We start from the raw sequence: 20,735 nt of genomic DNA, 5'->3' as shown, positions 1-20,735 counted from the left end.
TCTAAAACCCCTAATTTACAAGACTCATAACCAATAATAAGAACATACCTCCCTGCAATTCCTTGAGAAGACGACCCGAGGTTTAAATACTCGGTTATCAATTTTAAGGGGTTTGTTACTTGTGACAACCAAAACGTTTGTATGAAGGGATTTCTGTCAGTTTAGAGACTATATCTACAACGCGACTGTTTTTATGAACTTCTTTACTGGCAAAAATCCTAACATCAAAATGGCACTGTTGCCGGGGAATTGCAAACGTGTGCCTTATTATTGGTTATTTTAAATATTTTTGCTTTTTGTTTGAATATTTGTTTTTATTTTTGTTTTTATTTTTGCTTTTTCGTAAATTAAGAGGTTATTGATTTTTATTTAGTTATTAAAAAAAAAATTTTCAAAAATTTGTTCTTAGTGTTCATCTTGATCTTCAAGTTGTTCTTCGCGTTCATCTTAACCTTCAAGCTGTTCTTAGTTGTTTTCTTCGTTTTGATCTAAAAATTTGAAATTTGGTGTCATTTTATTATTTTTCTCTTTCCTCATTAAATTCAAAAATATTTTTAATTAATTTTTTTCGGAAAAAAAAATTCAGTTTTTTATTTTTAAAATTTTTATCTTATCTTATCTTATTTCAAAAAAATCAAATTTCAAAATTCAAATTTAAAAATTTTCAAAATTTAGATTTTAAAAAAAAATTTCAAATTTCAAATTTCAAATTTCAAATATTCAAATTTCAAAATTTTAAATTCAAATTTCAAAATTCAAATTTCAAAATTTCAAATTTCAAATTTTAAAAAATTTAATTTTCAAATTCAAAATTTAAATAACCTTTTAATTTAAATTTGTTTGTATTTTCATTTTTAATTTTTATTTTGCTACTATGAACTCTCACCCCTTTGGCTATGAGTCTGGTTACAATTATGTTGCAAGAAGAAGAAATTACAATGAGAACAGGCATCAAGGTTGGAACAATCAAAGATGGGAGGAGCCACAGGGATTTGATCAACCCTCATGGCAACAACCACCTCCAATGGACTATCAATAACTACCACCATATGCCTATCAACCCTTTCCTCAACATAACTTTGGACCACCAAACTCACAAGCCCCTTTCCGCCATTCACCTCCATATGACCCTAACCCTCAACCACCATACCAACTACCTTATGAACCAAATGAACTATACATAGATCCACCCCAAACCTCCATGGAGAAAGCACTTGCCAATCTAAACTCGACTATACAAGCTCTCGTCGCCCAAATCGGACCACCAAATACCTTCAACAATCAACCCTCAAGCTCTAGTGCACTTCCTTTTCAACCACAGAATGATCTCTCCATTCCATCACCACCATCCATGGAAGAGCACCCACATCCATCAATCCAAGAGCAACATGATCCCAATGATGCTATTGACATGGAACAAGAGCGAAGGGATCATCTTCGTGAATCCATACTTCATAAGGAGCTAGAGGAGGCCCTAAAGGTGAAGGTAGTAAAGACCCTTGAAGATGAAATAATAGTTAAAAGGAGTTGTCATGAAAAGAAAATCATCAAGGATGAGTACGATTTTATATTAAAACTACTGGACAAAGAAGTAATTAATGAAGAGAAAAAAGTGGTTGAAGACTTGGGAGATATTGAACCTCCATGGGAAAGTCAAGACATAGAGCCTCCTTCCAAGACGGTTGCATTTGATGTTGAGGAGGGTGTACAACCTCCAAGGCATACCCTGGTTGAAGACTTGGAAGAGGTTAAAATTGAAGAAGCTTACAAAGAGGTGGAAGATGTCAAAGAAGAGCACAAGGAAGTGGAGCTTGCAAGTTCATTAGAGACACCTCCCTCAAGGCCATTACTGTCCAACACAACACGATTTTATATTAAAACTACTGGACAAAGAAGTAATTAATGAAGAGAAAAAAGTGGTTGAAGACTTGCGAGATATTGAACCTCCATGGGAAAGTCAAGACATAGAGCCTCCTTCCAAGACGGTTGCATTTGATGTTGAGGAGGGCGTACAACCTCCAAGGCATACCCTGGTTGAAGACTTGGAAGAGGTTAAAATCGAAGAAGCTTACAAAGAGGTGGAAGATGTCAAAGAAGAGCACAAGGAAGTGGAGCTTGCAAGTTCATTAGAGACACCTCCCCCAAGGCCATTACTGTCCAACACAACATTCAAGTGGGTAAAATTTTCATCCTTGACCTTTACTTTCCCACTTGAATATGGGCTATTGGAGACGGATGGTCAACTTAGAGCTCTTTGTGGCATTAAGAGCAAGAGGAAGATGGCCAAGAATTGTCCTGCAAGGTTCATTATGGTTGGAAGCTGTAAGTTTAAACGCAAAGGTTGGTATAAAGCTCAACTGAATGGGTCTAGGAAGCTGTTTGGATGTCTTAGTGAGAATTCTAACTATTCACCACCCAAGTGGAAAAATGATGATCAACAAGAAGATGGGTGCAAAGGCAAGGTCTGGGACCCCGGAATTCAATCTAGAAATCAACACTCTTGGGGCCTTATCACTTGCTTTAACTTGCTCAAAGGCTTTACGTGCCTAGTTTGGGATCCCAGAGGCTATTGGAATTACAAACATTGGTGGAGATTCCTGGATGAGTTCAAGCATAAGCCACCATAATAGGAAGCTCATCAAATGTCCAACTTAAGGACTCTAACTAAAAGTGCTAGGTGGGAGACAACCCACCATGGTATGATCGTTCATTTTTCATTTTTATTTAGTTATATTTGTTTTTGACTTTTATTTTATTTTATTATATTGAACCTGGAGTTTTGCATCACATTCATATTAACACTGCGTTCTGCATTTTTTTCAGATTATAAAAAAAAAAAAAAACACGCATGTGACGCGGCAGCATCGCAGACGCGTCCGCGTCACCAGTGGAATGGAAAGAAAAGAAAATGAACGGAAAGTTACGCAAGAGCAGGGCTGGAGGCGTGCCAATGGCACAAATTACCCCACACGACCGCGTCGCTGATGCGACCGCGTCATATGGGAATAATGGCCTCCCACGCGACTGCGTGGCCCACGCGGCCGCGTGACAAGGATTTCGACGTCAAAAGGGTGCATGGCCGAAAGTTGAGCTGGAATTAGGCTAGACCCGTGCTAGTAGCACAAGCCCTGCCACGCAAACGCATCACCCACGCATCCCCGTCATATTGGAAATAAGGCCACCCACGCGATCGCGTCGACCATGCGACCGCGTCACCCTGGATTTTGGCAATACTGAGTTTTGAACAGAGAGTTGTGCGACCGCGAGGCTGCACTCGCGCCACTAGCACAAATCAAGTCACGCGATCGCGTGCCCCACGCGTCCGCGTCACCCAACCTTATCGCGCACCACGCGACCGCGTCACCCACGCGACCGCGTCACCAGCGTCGCACAACCTATCCAGGATGGCCACCAAGAAGGGTAAAGAGAAAGCTACTCCCAAATTACCGGCAAGGAAAGGAACAAAAAGAGCCCCAGCTGAGGAACCACAACCCCCGTCCACTTACAAATCTCAGCATGCACCGAGGACGGTGCAATCTTTAAGTGTGGGGAGGTCGATACCGATCTCCATGGGTTAGTATTTCCTTCTCAAACACTAATGTTTTATTTTCCTTGTTAGTTGTTGCATTTGCATGTTTGATTGCATATTTATTTGATTTTGTGCATATTTTACCACTTGGTTGAAGTAATATTTTCTTTTTCAAGAAACCTTTTAAGAGCATTTCACTAATTTGAATAAAATTTAATGTTACACTTGTTTAAAGAAATATTATACTGGAACATGGTTTAGAGCTCGAACACACAAAACCCGTGAGATTGTTGAGCCTATTTGAATTGGTTGCATTTTATCAACCAAAATTTTAGTGTGTATTTTTCTCTCTAAAATTGTAATCTTTGTCTTGCTTAATTCTATATTTCCATTATTTGATGTATGCATGCACTTATATGATTGAGGCCTTTGTTTCACTGAGCTTACATACCCATATGGCCTTACCTTTCATTATCCTTTGCAAACCAATGTTGAGCCTATTATACCCCTTGTTCTTTACTTTAGCACATCATTAACTCTAAGCGGAAAACAATAAAGTCCTTAATTTGAATCCTTGGTTAGCTTAGACTAGTGAGAGTGCTTATGATTTTAAGTGTGGAGAATTTGGCTTTGGAAACATTTGGTTTGAGAATTGAGTATGTTAGAATTTTATGAAAATGTGAAAGAAATGTTTAGGACATGTTCATGCATTCAATAAATTAATCATATGCATTGAAAAAAAAACAATAATATATAAATAAAAAAATGAATGAGAAAAAGAAAAGAAAAAAAAAGAGCAAATAAGTGAAAGGGGACAAAATGCCCCAAAGTAAGTGGTGAAAGCAATGCATATGAGTTGTACTTGAAATTAGAATGCATGAATATGTGGAAAACATGGTTAATGGACAGTTAGCTTTTGTATTATGATTACATGGATTGTCTAAAGTTAGGTGGAAAGTTTAAGTTAATTAAGAATTCATACTTTAGTCCACTTGGCCAAATATAATCCTACCTTGACCCTAACCCCATTACAACCCTTAAAAGACCTCTTGATATGTGTATATGTGCATTAAATTTTTGTTGATTGTTAGATGAAGAGCAAGCCTTAGAAAGCAAGGTTAGTAGAGAATTGAGAGAATCGAACCTTAAACACTTGAGTGATTAGAGTGTATATACTACCAGTGAGGGTTCGATGCTCAATTCCTTGTTCCCTGCTTTCATGAGCTATTTTCATCTTGCAAGTCTATTTGTGCTTCATTTTCATGGTTTGAATTAATGAAATCCAGTTCATATTTCTTCTTGAAAGATTTGTTTACTTTTAACTAAGTAGGTATAAACATTTTGCATGTAGTTGCATTCGTATAAATAGGTTGCATTTCATACATTCTTACTTTCCTCTTCATTCCTTTATAGCTTCTCTTGAGCTTAGCATGAGGACATGCTAATGTTTAAGTGTGGGGAGGTTGATCAACCACTATTTTATGGTTTATCTTGTGCTCAATTGAGTGGATTTTATCAACTCTTTACCCACTTATTCATACTATTTGCATGGTTTTACAACTCCTTCCTGATTTTGTGCTATGATTGAAAACATGCTTCTTTGATCTTATATTTGCTTATTATTAATCCTCTCTTATTACCATTAGATGCCTTGATATGTGTGTTAAGTGCTTTCAGAGATTATAGGGCAAGAATGGCTTGGAGGATGGAAAAGAAGCATGCAAAAGTGGAAGGAGTACAAGAAGTTGAAGAAACTGCAAAGCTGTCAGCCTGACCTCCTCGCATTCAAACAGTCATAACTTAAGCCACAGAGGTCCAAATGACGCGGTTCCAGTTGCATTGAAAAGCTAACATCCGAGTCTTCGATTTGATATATAATATGCCATAGTTGCCCTGACGCTAGGCGATGCGACCACGTGCTCCATGCGGCCGCGTCGCAGTGACGAAAAACCAGCGTGGCAGATTTCGCAACCAGCGAATTCTGGGCTGTTTCTTACCCAGTTTGCAGCCCAGAAATCATAGATTAGAGGCTATAAAGTGGGGGAATACATTCATTCAAAAAAAAAGCTCTCATATTCACAATTTTAGGAGTAGATGTAGTTTTTAGAGAGAGATGTTCTCTCCTCTCTCTTAGGATTAGGATTTAGGACTTCTCTTAGTTTTAGGAGTGACTCTTAATCCCAGGTTCTTTATTTTTATTTATTTTTCAAATTTAATTTATGAACTTTTCCATGTTATGATTTGAATATTTTATTTAATATAATTTGAGGTATTTCAGACTTGTGATTGCTCTCTTTAATTTATTAATGCTCTGTGTTTATCCAAGTTATTTTCATTCAAGTAGAATTTCTTCCTTTTGGCTTTGGTTAAAGTAATTGGTGACGCTTGAGCTGTCGAATAAAACAGTGGTTGAAATTGACAGATTCTGATTGAACTAGGATTGCTCTAAAGCTAGTCTCTCCACAGGAGTTGACTAGGACTTGAGAATCAAGCCAATCAGCCCACTTAACTTTCCTTTGTTTAGTAAAGGCTGACCAAGTGGGATTAAAATCCAATTCTCATCACAATTGATAAGGATAGGACTTCCAGTTCTTATACTTTGCCAAGAGTTTATTTTATAGTTATTTATTTATCTTATTCATCTTGTGCAACATACTGCTCCCTTACTTTCTAAAACCCCTAATTTACAAGACTCATAACCAATAATAAGAACATACCTCCCTGCAATTTCTTGAGAAGACGACCCGAGGTTTAAATACTCGGTTATCAATTTTAAGGAGTTTGTTACTTGTGACAACCAAAACGTTTGTACGAAGGGATTTCTATCGGTTTAGAGACTATATCTACAACGCGACTATTTTTATGAACTTCTTTACTGGCAAAAATCCTAACGTCAGTTAGTTTGGTTAGAATTAAAAAAAAAGAGTTCAGGAAATTAGAATTAGTGAGTTAATGAAAAATGGGTTAAGGTAAGTAGCATAAGGATAAGTTTTTAGGTAACAAATATTCGTAATTAGAAGCGATAGGTAACTCATAACCAAACAAGTAAAACAGGTTGATGATGATTCAAATAGGTATAGAAATAGCAAAAATTGGAATCAAACATAAAAAATGCAATATATGAACCAGGAAATCAAAGAGAATAAGAATGCGTGCCTGGCATTCATGAATGGGTTTGGGTAAAGCAGAGAAAAGCATATTTCAAAATGCCAAAACCAAAACATGAATGAAAATATTTTACAGAAATTTGGGCAGCATTCCGGCTAAAATTGGATTGTCCCGGAAAATAAACAGCAGTCAAATAGTTCATATGAATCAAAAATAAGGCTGCAATTACATAGAAGGAACATAAACATGAAAATTCAGTGTAAAGAGCAGCAAGAAACAAGAAAGTATAGCATATGAACATTATAATCATCACAGCAACAGCAGAATTGCGAAAATAATGAAACAAGAAACATGAACAGCACAATTAAATAGACCTAAATCCACTAACTACATCCTAGGCTACCTAACATCCTAAGATCCACTACAGCATGTATATCTAACTAGCCTAAATATGAACATAAACAGAAAAATATGAACTAACTACGAATGGATAGAAGGGTGACATTTTGTGGAACCTGGAAGGCTAATGAAGGAGATTGGGGTAGAGAGGTGTCTGGGGGGTGGTGGCAGTGGCGGCTGGCGCGGCGGAGGTTGTTGGCATGGCGATGATGGTGGCTGTTCGGAGGCAGGGGAGTTTGGGAAGGGGAATGGGGGTAGGAGGGGAAGGGTTGGGGGTTATGGGTGGTGGTGGGGGCGCGGCGGTTGACGACGGCGAGGTGAGTGGTGGGCGCGGAGGTGGGACGGTGGGGTGGAGAGAGAAGAGGAAAGAAGAAGAAGAAAGAGGGGGAAGAAGGAAGGGGGTGGCGTGGTGGTGGCTTCTGGGTGGTCGGCGGCGGGACGGTGGCTGGCGGTGGTTGGTGGTGGGGGCTGGGGGGTGGTTCAGATGTTGGAGAGAAGAGTGGGAGGAGAAGGGTTTGGGGGCGCGATGGATAGGGTTCGCGTGGCTGAGCGGGTTAGTATATTTGAATTCACGCGGCCGCGTGGAGGACGCGGTCGCGTGGCTGGAGCAAAAAAAGGGTGTGATGCGATCGCGTGGGTCGCGCGATCGCATGGAAGGGGTAAAAAGAGGGAATGACGCGATCGCCTGGGGTATGCGATCGCGTCGCTGGAAGTTGTGCTAAACGCACGATTCCAGCGTCGTTTTAGCGCAACTCTCTGTCTCCTTTTGGCGTGTTGTGCAATCCATGCGACGCGATCGCGTCGCTCACGCGGTCGCGTGGGATTGGTTGTATGCAAGTAACGCGATCGCATGGGGCACGCAATCGCGTGAGCATCTTGTGCAAAACGCACAATGGCCGCACAATTCCAGCCTACCTTTCTGGATGTTGGATCTTTACGCCGATTTCCATATCACGCGGCCGCATGGATGACGCGGTCGCGTGGGTAGTGTTTTTCGCAATATGACGCGATCGCATGAGTGATGCGGTCACGTCGCGCACCCTTTTTTTTATGCAGTATGCAGAATGCAATGATTAATATGAATGCGATGCAAAATTCCAGGTTCAATATTATAAAATAAAATAAAACTTGAAAACAAACAAAACGAAATAAAAATTGAAAAGTGAACGATCATACCATTGTGGGTTATCTCCCACCTAACACTTTTAGTTAAAGTCCTTAAGTTGGACATTGGAGGGGCTTCCTGTTATGGCGGCTTATGTTCAAATTAATCCAAAAATCTCCACCAATGCTTGGAATGCCAATAGCTTCCGGGGTCCCAAACAAGGCATGTAAAGCTCCTGAGCAGCTTCAAACAAATTTTTAGGCTCCCGGAATAACGAATGTCGGAATAGATTCCAGGATCCCAAACTTTGCTTTTAAATCCGCCTCCGTCTTGATCTATATTTTTTCATCCAGGCGGTTTAGAAAGTAGATTCTCACCATGGTGACCAAACATTTTCCGAGATCCATTCAATTGAACATGATACCAATCCGTGCACTTCAAGTTGAAGCGTGGAACCTTATTGAACCCTGTGCACCAGCTCTGAGCACGAGCCATTTTCCTTTTATTCTTAAAGCCGCAGAGAGCTCTAAGCTGGCCATCTGTTTCAAGCAAACCATATTCAAGTAAAAAAGTAAAGTTAAAGGTTAAGGATTGTACCCACTTGAAGCTTGTATTGGGTGGTAATGGCCTTGGGGTAGGTGTTTCCGGTGGTTCTGTAAGTTCTACTCCCTTGTGCTCTTCTGTGAATTCCTCCACTTCTTTGCAAGGTTCTTCAAATGCATCTGTGTTCTGGTCAAAGTCTTCTGTGTCTTCCTCATCACTCGAGTCATAGATTGGAGGTTGAGAGAAATCTACCTCTGCATCATCTTCGTATTCATTTAGGGAAGATTCTTCGATCTCAGAGAATTCACTTACAGATGCGAGTTCATTACTAAGAGAACTTGACTTGTGACTATCATCATCAAGGGAATTTGTGTCCTGGGTTATTCCGTCTAGTTCTTCATAAATGACTTGCCTTGGGGATTGTGCACTGTCCTCCTTAGCATCAACTGTAACGTCCTTGACGGAGTTCTCCTCAGCTCTGAATTCCCATGGAGGTTCAGCGTCTCCTAGATCTTCAACCAACTCTTCTTCTTGCGTAATGACAGCTTCTTCTACTTGTTCTAGTACGAATTCATTCTCTGTCTTGTCCACTGGAGTTTCTAGTATTTCCTTCATGCTACGCTCTTCGTTAGATTATCCACATGGGGTTGTGGTTGGTCCTTGAATGTTCGAACGTCTAGAAGCTAATTGAATTACTGCTTGCTCCAGTTGTCGAATGGTTGTTTGAAGTTTATTTACTGTTTCCTTGAGGCGAACCTCTGATTCTCGGGGTGATGGATTTGGACATGATACATAGGAAAGTGGTGGTGCTTGGGAGTGATTGGATTGGAACTGGGGTAAATAGGGATCATGTGGTGGCGAATGGTGAAGAGAAGCTTGTGAGTGTGGTGGTTCGAGGTTATGTTGAGAGGATGGTCTATAGGCACGGGGTGGGGCTTGTTGGTAGTTACAAGGTTGTCCACCATATCTATCAGCTGGGTATGCATTGTAGAATGGTCGTTGTCCATGATATCTTGGAGGGTGTTGTTGCCTAAAGGGTTGTTTAGATCCTCTTGGCTCCATCCATCCTTGATTGGTCTGACCTTGATGCATATTCCTGCTGTAACTTCTATTTCCTTCAACAAAGTTAGAACCAAACTCAAAGCGAGAAGGGTGAGAATTCATAGTAGAAAATAAAATTAAAAAGGAAAAATAGAAATAAATAAACAAGTAAAAGAAAAATATTTACAATAACCAATAATAAGGCACACGTTAGCAGTTCCCCGGCAACGGCGCCATTTTGATGAGAGAACTTTTGCGTGGTCTAGAAATTTGCGGATAAATCCTCGTTGCAAGTATAGTTTCTAAACCTTCAAAAGTCCTTTCATACAAACGTTTTGGTTGTCACAAGTAACAAACCCCTAAATAAATTGTTAACCGAAGTATTCAAACCTCAGGTCGTCTTCTCAAGGAACTGCAGGGAAGTATGTTCTTATTATTGGTTATGAAGATTGTAAATTTGGGATTTCAAGAATGAGGAACAAATATGACAAATAATTTAAATAGCAATTAAAATAAATAAATACTGTAAAGCAAACTTTTGGCAAGGGATGAGAAATTGGAAGTCCAAATTAGTTACCCTTCTCAATAATAAAGAAGATTGAATCTTAATTCCACTTAGTTAACCTTTGTTAAAGCAAAGGAAAGTCAAGGGATTAATTAGTTTGACCTTCGAATCCTATTTATTTCCTAAAAAAAGATTGGAATTATTGAAAGTCAATTCAATTAGCAAAGATAACAGTTATCAATTATGTTGAGCTAAGATAACTCCTTAGTTACTGATTTCTTAACCAAGACCAAAAGGGAAAAAAGTAAATTTGCTGGAATAAAAATGTCTTCAGATTGAAAGCAATGGTGACATAAATAAAAGAAAGCAATAATAAACTGAAATACCTCAAATAACACTAATTCAAATAATCTGGAACATAGAAGAATTCATAAATTAAATGGAAAACGTAAATAATCAACTAAAGTAATGGAATGAATAAAAGTGAAAGGGAAGCTTAAAGTAAAGGAACATTAAACCTGGGATCGAGAGTCACTCCTAAAACTAAGAGAAATCCTAAATCCTAAGAGAGAGAGGAGAGAACCTCTCTCCAAACTAAATGTAAATCATGAGAAGTAACTAAATTGGCGAGCTCTCTTTGAATGGATGCATTCCCTCACTTCATAACCTCTGGTCTATGCCTTCTGGACTTGGATTTAGGCCAAAAAGGGCTTCAAAAATCGCTGGGAGCGTTTTCTGCAATTTCTGGTGCGTGGCTGATGAGGCACAGAAGTTGGTGAATTAAAAATTATTAAAATAGTTACGTTGCAAGTATAGTTCTTAACTCACCGAAAATCTGCCTATCAATTTAGAAATATGTCACAGAGAGTTTAAATTAAAAATTACTGGGAATTTAAGTCCTAGGTCATCTCCCAACGAGTTGCAGAAAAGTGTGCTATTTTATTAATCAGATGTTCCAAAAGGTTGAGTTAAGTAGGTGGAAAATTAAATTGAGAAAATTCAAATAATACGAATAAAAGCCTTGACTGGGAGTTGATTAGTTGGAATCTCTATTATTGATGGGATGATTTCAAGATTAATTTATAATTAATGGTTGTCCTGTTTAGTTATCCTTTACTAGGTAAAGGAAAGTCAAACAAGTTGGAATGCTAGTTCTGTTCACGAGTTGCAACCCACTTAGTTCAAAAGGATTGGTGTTAGTGATTAGATAACAATCCAACAGTTAACCCAATTACAAATTTTCTTTCAATCCTTCCAACTCAAGAGTTCCTTTCAATCAACTCCCCATCAAGTGAGGGAACTACTCACTCATTGTAAATAATAAATCCATAACACATGAAAGGGAATTAAAAGAAGACATGATTATTGGAATGGAAAATAAATTAAAATAGAAGAAATAATCCTTGTATTAATTAATCATGAAAGTATTCAAATGACAAAATTGAAAAAAGCAAAGAACATGGAAGAATAAAACCAAGTTAAGAGAACAAACTAGAATGACGAAGTCTTGATGAGGAAATAACTCTTCTCAATGTTCCAATGCTAAGACCAATTAAAAACTTAAAATTCTTAAACCTAGAGAGAAAAACCTAGAGAGAAAAACCTAAAGGAGTAAAGCTAGATCTAAAACTCCCAAACTGTGTAGAATGAATGTTGTCTTTTGTTTTTGCATATTCTCTGGCTCTAGTCTGCTGTTCCGGGCCGAAAACTGGGTCGAAATAAGGTCCAAAATTGCCCCCAGCGAATTCTGCAGATTATGCAGATCGCACATGTCACGCGATCGCGTCATCCATGCGGACGCGTCATTCGCGCTTTTCCTTGCCACGCGTTCGCATCGTCCACGCTACCGCGTCGCTTGAGCTTTTCCAATCCACGCGGCCGCGTGAGCCATGCGGCCGCGTCACTGCGATTTGCTCTCCTTCACGCGGTCGCGTGAGCCATGCGACCGCGTCACTTCTCGCTGGTTATCTTCTCAAATTCTTGTGTTCCTTCCATTTTTGCTAGCTTTCTTTCCAATCTCTAACTCATTCATGCCCTATAAAGTCTGAAACACTCAACACACAGATCACGGCATCGAATGGAATAAAGGAGAATTAAAAATACATAATTAAAGTCTCTAGAAAGCAGTTTTCAAACATGTTATAAATTCAGGAAGGAATTATAATTTCATGCTAATTTAATGAATAAGTGGGTAAGGATCATGATAAAACCACACAATTAAACACAATATAAACCATAAAATAGTGGTTTATCAACCTCCCCATACTTAAACATTAGCATGTCCTCATGCTTAATTGAAGGAGATAAGGAAATAAGTATGAACATGTAGAAACTAATGAAATGCAATGCAAGCCTATATATATATATATATATATATATATATATAAATGCAACTATATGATTCTTGCCCACTTGATCAAAAGTAAATAAGCTCTTCAAAACAATTACAAATCAAATTCCACTAATTCTATCATTATACAATAAAACATATAAAAGTGCAAGAAGATAGCTCATGAAAGCAGGGAACATGAAAATTCAAGCATTGAACCCTCACTGATAATGTATGTACGCTCTAATCTCTAGTGTATAGGGTAATCACTGTATCCTTCTCTAATCATGCTTTCTAACTTTTGTTCTTCTCCTAACCAATCAACAACAGTTAATATACCAATGCAAACATCATGAGGTCTTTTCAAGGTTGTAATGGGGCTAAGGTACAGGTAAGGGTATACATTTGGTCAAGTGAGCTAATAAATTGAATCTTTAATTAACCCAAGCTTCAACCCAACCTATATATTTTTAATGTAATCTTAAAGTTCATACCTAGCTACCCAGAATTCCCTTTTTCTATCCATACTCATGTATCAACTTTATATTTGATTCTATCATATGTGCATTGATCTTTGAATTCTGAATTTAACATTGGGGTAATTTTGTCCCATTATATATATATATATATATATATATATATATATATATGTATTTTGACATTAAAATAAATATAGCTTATCAATGCACATAGAATTTTAATTCTTATAGTTTCACATGAGTAGGTATCCAAATTCCCATTAAATTCTAATGACACATTCCCTTAACAACTTTTGTTCCCACAATTTCCCATACATAACTAGCACACACAATTCTATCTTAAGCTAACCAAAGATTCAATTTGGGATATACAATTGTTTTTCAGCTTAAGGTTGGTAATGTGGTAAAATATAGAACAAATGGGATTTAAAGGCTCAAAGTGGTTAACAAGGGTAATTGAAAAGGGTAGGCTTAATTTGGATAAGTGAGTTTAAACAAATAATGGCCTCAATCATGTGCAAGCATGCAAATATAATAAATATTGGACATATAAGATAAAACAAAATATAGATTACAATCATAGAGAAGTAAACAAACAAGAATGAAATAATTATGGTTAAATAATGTAACCATACATAAAGGCTCAAATCTTTCACAGGTTGTGTGTTCTTTAGCTCAAATATCATGTTCCAAACACAACTCAAGCAAATTTATCATAAAATTTTGAAAAATTAGTGAAATTTTGTTCCAAAGATAGAGTCTTAAAAGAAACTTATTGTCTTTTCAATCAAGTAGAACATGCATGCAACTATCCTAACCTATGCAATTTATTCTATTCTATAAAAGAAAGAAAATCTAACTAAAATATCCTAAATATTGGTGCTAGGGAAAAGAAATTACCTCCGAAAGTCAGGTACTGACCGACCTCCCCACACTTAAGGCTTTGCACCGTCCTCGGTGCTGTCTGTCAGGAACAGGGGTGGGCTGGTGGCAGTATCTCCACAGTCGGGACTATTATGGCTCCCTGTGCTGGTAAAAGAAGTGGAGTCCGGGGTATCCGAGTCCCTGAAGTGTCCCTTGAGTAGCTCCTTGAGTTGTTTGAATCGGCGCTCGTTACGACGCTCTCTCATCTTTGCTTTCTGTTCTTGCTGATCCAACCTGTCAATTATCTGCTGGAGCAATTCATCAGTTGTAGGTGCTTGTGGTATTGAAGAAGGATTATCTTCAACTGGAGTAGTAGGAAGGCTTGTAGTGGCTGCTGGAAGTTTGAGGTATTTCCTGTTAGGGACATACTGATCATCCCGTGGAAGCACGGCTTTGGTGTCCCCAGCTCTGTAGGAGACTCCGGCTGTTGAGACAAGATCTGAGACCAAGGCGGGGAAAGGTAAGTTGCCCGCAATTTGTACGTGTCCCATAGCATGCCGGATATGTCTTGAGAGATGCAGAGGTTGGTCTGTAAGGATGCACCATAGTAAAACAGCCATGTCCGCAGTGAAGGAGGACTCATGAGTGCTCGGAAAGACGTAATGGGACATGATCTGTGCCCAGACGCGAGCCTCCAAGGTAAGTGCTGAAGCCAAGATTCTCTTAGGGCGGGTACGGTGGTATCCGTAGATCCAACGGCTGCCAGGTAATGCGATAACTCCGAGAACAGAATCCCAATCAAATTGGTACCTCTGGCGCTTAAGTGCGGCTTCTTGGAAGGCGTCCATTCCTTATGGAATAGGGGGAAGACTCAGAGCTTGCTGAATGGCCTCTTCTGTGATGGGGACTTGCTTCTGCCGGACATAAACAGACTGCAGGGTTGGCATGTAGAAGTTAGAGTAGAACTTAACTACCCAAGAAAGATTGACCTGCCTTGGCTATCTCCATAGGAAACCCCATTGTCTTCGTTCAATTTGCGGCTTAACAAAGGTAGCAATATTGGACGGGAGGATAAGAAGGTATTCATTGTTATAGTTTCTTTCTGCCAGGATAGGGAACATCTGCTCACAGTAGCGATTGGGAAATCGCACAGTGTCCTTTGCTGGAAAGGCTTTCTCCTTCTCATCAACCTTTATTATCCTCTTAACTCTTTTTGTTGAGGGCTTGACTGCGGTTGAAGAAGGCTCTGCCACTAATGCTCTTTTAGTTCCTCTTCTTGCTGGTGGTTTGGAAGTAGCTTTCTCTTTTCCTTTCTTGGTGGCCATCCTGAAAGAAGGGAAGAGAAAGTAAATTAAATTCAAAGAGATATACAGCAAGGAAGGAAACGGAAAAGAGGGTGATGGATGCACATTAAGATATACTGACATTATCACATGCTCGCGAGTACATGTGAAAAGCCAACAATGGAAAATAGCTAGTGCATATAAAGACAAGTGACTGCAAGGTGTTTATTGGCATGCCGTCAAAGGGCATGAGTAGCATAGACCAAGCAATACTTTTTAACAAACCATCACGTTTGTATTGACAATTAAATTCAATTAATACAATAGTAAAGGAAAGTTGTGAAAAGCAAGCATTGAATAGTATAACAACATAGAGAAGTGCATAATGCCATTTGAGCTTTTTCACAAACACATAGCATGCATGATGAATAAGGTATAGAAAATATGAAGGTGAACATGGAAGCAATCCCTTAAATAGAATAAAAATAATTGTCAAACAATTTGCAACAATCCACAAGCATATAATGAGGGATAATGACTCAAAAAAGAAAAAAAATTTCTAACACCATGTAAAAAGGAAAAGAAAAAGAAAGAAAATATGAATAATGAAAAGAAAAAGAAAAGAAAAGAAAATACATATAAAATAATAAGAATGATAGAAAAAGAAAGAGGGAGAAAGAAAGTAAAACCTTGTTAATGAAGGTGAGATAGAGAGTGAAAGGTGAGATAGAAGGGGGAAGGGAGAAGGAAGAAATAAGCAGGGAAAAGGAAAATTAGGATTTGGAGGAGAGAAAGATAAGATATGTGGCAATTTTAGGTTGAGCTGTGCGGCGCATGCGACGCGGCCGCGTGGGGCATGCGTTCGCGTGGATGCGCTTCAAGTATGGTGACGCGATCGCGTCGGTCACGCGGTCGCGTGACCCATGTTATGCTTCTGGAGCGAGTGCAGCCTCGCACCAGTGCAACTCTCTGTTCAAATTAATATATTTGCCAAAATTGGGACGGCGCGATCGCGTGAGTGTGCGCCAGAAAATGGATGACGCGGCCACGTCGGCGACGCAGTCGCGTGATAAGGATTGTGCTTCCAGCACCAATCCAGCATCACTCTCGCACAATATTTCATTGTGCACCCTTTTACGTCGAAAATTCAGGGCACGCGGCCGCGTGGGGCACGCGATCGCGTGGGAGGCCATGATTTCCATGCGACGTGAACGCGTCAGCGACACGGTCGCGTGGGTTGATTTGTGCCATTGGCACGCCTCCAGCCACACTCCAGCGTGACTTTCTGTTCATTTTTATATTTCTTTACTCTCCCTGTGACGAGGACGCGTCGCTGATGTGATCGCGTCGCGTAGCAAAATATTTTTTTTTTGAAATAAAAACAAGTAAATGCAGATGCACGAAAGTACTAAGAAAGAGAAGAGTTATTGAATAGGAAAAACTAAAAATAAAGAAAAGAGCGATCATACCATGGTGGGTTGTCTCCCACCTAGCACTTTGCTTTAACGTCCGTAAGTTGGACGCTCCACTAGCTCAATCTTCTGCTATGTGGGGATCTTCCAAGAGGAAGATCTCAAGCTCCTTGTTTCTCTGCATCTTCTCGCCATGGTATAGCTTCAGGCGTTGTCGATTAACCTTAATAAGTTCAGAGCTTGAAGTATGGCTTAGGTGATAAACTCCGTACGGTTCGGCCTTCTCTACTCTGTATGGACCTTCCCATCTTGACCTCAACTTGCCTGGCATGAACCTTAGTCGAGATTTGTAAAGGAGGACTAAATCCCCAGGTTGGAACTCTTTCTTCTTGATGTTTTGGTCATGTACAGCCTTCATCTTTTCCTTGTATATTCTGGAGTTTTCATAAGCTTCTAGGCGAAGGCTCTCCAGTTCCTGTAGTTGCAACTTCCTTTCAGCTCTGGCTTTCTCAATTCTCATGTTGCACTCCTTAACTGCCCAAAAAGCTCTGTGTTCTACTTCAACTGGGAGATGACAAGCTTTTCCATAAACCAAGCGGAAAGGACTCATTCCAATGGGTGTCTTGTATGCTGTTCTATATGCCCAGAGTGCATCTTGTAGCCTGGTGCTCCAGTCTTTTCTATGAGGCTTTACTATCTTTTGCAAGATATACTTAATTTCTCTGTTTGACACCTCGGCTTGCCCATTAGTTTGGGGATGGTAAGCTGTTGCAACTTTATGAAGTATCCCATGCTTCTTCATTAATCCTGTTAGTCTCCTGTTACAAAAATGGGTGCCTTAATCGCTCACGATTGCTCGTGGTGATCCGAAGCGACATATAATATAGTTTCTCACAATGGAAACAACAGTGTTAGCATCATCAGTGCGGGTAGGAATTGCTTCCACCCATTTGGAAACATAATCCACAGCTAACAATCTATAAAAATATCCATTAGAATTTGGAAATGGACCCATGAAATCAATGCCCCAAACATCAAAAATTTCACAGAAAAGCATAATTTGTTGAGACATCTCATCCCTCCTGGATATATTACCAAATTTCTGGCATGGGAGACAAGATTTACAAAACTCAGCAGCGTCTCTAAAAAGAGTAGGCCACCAGAATCCACAGTCTAAGATCTTTCTAGCTGTTCTTTGAGGACCAAAATGTCCTCCACTCTCAGATGAGTGACAGGCCTCTAAAATGGACTGGAATTCTGATTGAGGCACACAACGTCTAATTACTTGATCAGTGCCACATCTCCATAAATATGGGTCATCCCATATATAATATTTAGACTCGCTTTTCAGCTTGTCTCTTTGATGCTTAGAAAAATTTGGAGGAAATGTGCGGCTAACTAAATAATTAGCAACAGGTGCATACCAAGGGACTACCTCAGATACTGCTTGCAGGTTATCAAAAGGAAAATTATCATCTATAGGAGTAGAATCATCCTTAATATGCTCAAGGCGACTCAAGTGGTCTGCCACTAAATTCTTATTACCACTCCTATCCTTTATTTCTAAATCAAATTCTTGTAACAGCAGTATCCAACGTATGAGTCTTGGTTTGGATTCCTTTTTAGCTAATAGATACTTTAAAGCTGCATGGTCTGAATACACTACTACTCTAGTACCAAGTAAATAAGCTCGGAATTTATCCCGAGCAAAAACAATAGCAAGAAGCTCTTTCTCAGTAGTAGTATAGTTGGACTGGGCAGTGTCTAAAGTCTTAGACGCATAAGCGATAACGAAAGGATCCTTACCTTCACGCTGAGCCAGTGCTGCTTCTACTGCATGGTTGGAAGCATCGCACATGATTTTAAATGGCTGGCTCCAGTCTGGTCCTCTCACAATTGGAGCTTGAGTCAGAGCAGTCTTCAGCTTATCAAACGCTTGTTTGCAATCCTCACTGAACTCGAACTCAATATCCTTCTACAGTAATCTGGATAAGGGAAGTGCGACCTTACTGAAGTCCTTAATAAATCTCCTGTAAAAACTTGCATGGCCAAGGAACGAACGGACTTCCCTCATAGATGAGGGGTAAGTAAACTAGAAATAACATTCACCTTTGTTGGGTCTACAGAAATGCCATTATTAGATACCACATGTCCTAATACAATCCCTTGTTTTACCATAAAGTTACATTTTTCGAAATTTAATACAAGGTTTGTATTAACACATCTATCTAATACTCTAGATAATCCATCTAAGCAAAGGCTAAAAGAATCACCATAAACGCTAAAATCGTCCATAAAAACTTCCATACAGTCCTCAATAAGATCAGAGAAAAGACTCATCGTGCACCTTTGGAAAGTAGCTGGTGCATTGCACAAGCCAAAGGGTATTCTCTTGTAAGCATAAGTCCCAAAAGGACATGCAAAAGTAGTCTTTTCCTGATCCTCAGGAGCTATATGAATCTGGAAATAACCTGTGTAACCATCTAAAAAGCAATAATGTGATTTACCTGACAGGCGATCCAGCATTTGATCAATGAATGGAAGTGGGTAGTGATCCTTACGGGTAGCTTGGTTGAGACGCCTGTAATCAATGCAGACTCTCCAAGCATTCTGAACTCTAGTTGCTATGAGCTCTCCATGCTCATTCTTCACTGTAGTGACTCCAGACTTCTTGGGCACCACTTGTACTGGGCTTACCCATTCATTGTCTGAAATGGGATATATGATACCGGCTTCCAATAGTCTGGTCACTTCCTTTTTGACAACTTCCAAGATGGTGGGATTCAATCTTCTTTGGGGTTGACGGACAGGTCTTGCTCCCTCTTCTAAAAATATTCTGTGCTCACATACTTGAGGGTTGATGCCTACTATGTCTGCCAAGCTCTACCCAATTGCCTTCTTATGCTTCCTCAGCACATCAAGTAACTGCTCTTCTTGTTGAGAAGCAAGTTCCCCTTGCAATGATAACTGGAAACCTCTGCTCATCTTCAAGATAAGCATATTTGAGATGTGGAGGGAGGGGTTTCAATTCTAACTTTTGATCATGGGCAGGCTCTGGATTATCTGGAGCTTGTGAAAATGACGAAGTGCCCTCATTGTCAGTTAAGAGGGTCCCCACACTTGGACCTTGTCCAGTGTGCCTCTCTTCTAACTCTTCCTTGTGAACTTCAGCTACACTTTCATCTATGACATCACACTAAAAGATAGAACGATCTTCTGGGGGGTTGTCAATGACTCTATTCAGATTGAAGATTACTATGTGGCCATCTATTTCAAAGGAGTATGTTCCTGAAAAAGCATCCAATTTGAATTTTGATGTCTTCAGGAATGGTCTTCCAAGTAGGATTGATGATGGCTTATCTGAATCATTATGGGGCATCTCCAAAATATAAAAATCAGTGGGAAATGTAAGCCCTTTAATGTTCACCAAAATATCTTCAGCAACTCCAGCCACTGTAATAATGCTTTTATCTGCTAACACAAAACAAGCTGCCGACCTTTTTAAGGGAGGGAGCCTCAAAATATCATATATAGACAAAGGCATTATACTGACACATGCTCCTAAATCACACATGCAATCATAAATTACTACACCACCAATAGTACAACTAACTATACAAGGACCTGGATCACTACATTTTTCAGGTAATCCTCCCATTAAAGCAGATATAGAACTACCTAAAGGAATAGTTTCTAATTCATTAATTTTGTCTTTATGGATACATAAGTCTTTTAGAAACTTTGCATATTTAGGTACCTGCTGAATAACATCAAAAAGAGTAACAGTTACCTCAACCTTTTTGAATATTTCTACCATTTTGGGGTCGGGTTCTAGCTGCTTCCTGGGCTTCTTTGCAAGTTGTGGAAATGGAATAGGAGTAGTGTTTTCTGTGGTGTCTGTGCCTTTTGGTGCTTCCTCCTGTGGTTGAGCTATTTCTTCTTCAGCTATGACCTGTATGTCCTCTTCCTCTTCAACATCTTCTATTTCTACTACCTCTTCAGCTGAGGTGTGTTCTGGTGGGTTTGGTTCCTCCTGATTCCTCTCCTGCAGGGTGGTTCCAGACCTTAGGGTGATGGCATTAATGCCTCCCTTTGGGTTGGGTAATGGTTGAGAGGGGATTCCAGTGGAGCTTGAAGG

Source organism: Arachis hypogaea, chromosome 15 (assembly GCF_003086295.3).
Source record: "Arachis hypogaea cultivar Tifrunner chromosome 15, arahy.Tifrunner.gnm2.J5K5, whole genome shotgun sequence".
In the NCBI taxonomy this organism is placed as follows: Eukaryota; Viridiplantae; Streptophyta; class Magnoliopsida; order Fabales; family Fabaceae; genus Arachis; species Arachis hypogaea.
The sequence above is the reverse complement of the archived record's forward strand: the minus strand, read 5'-3'. Positions refer to the sequence as shown.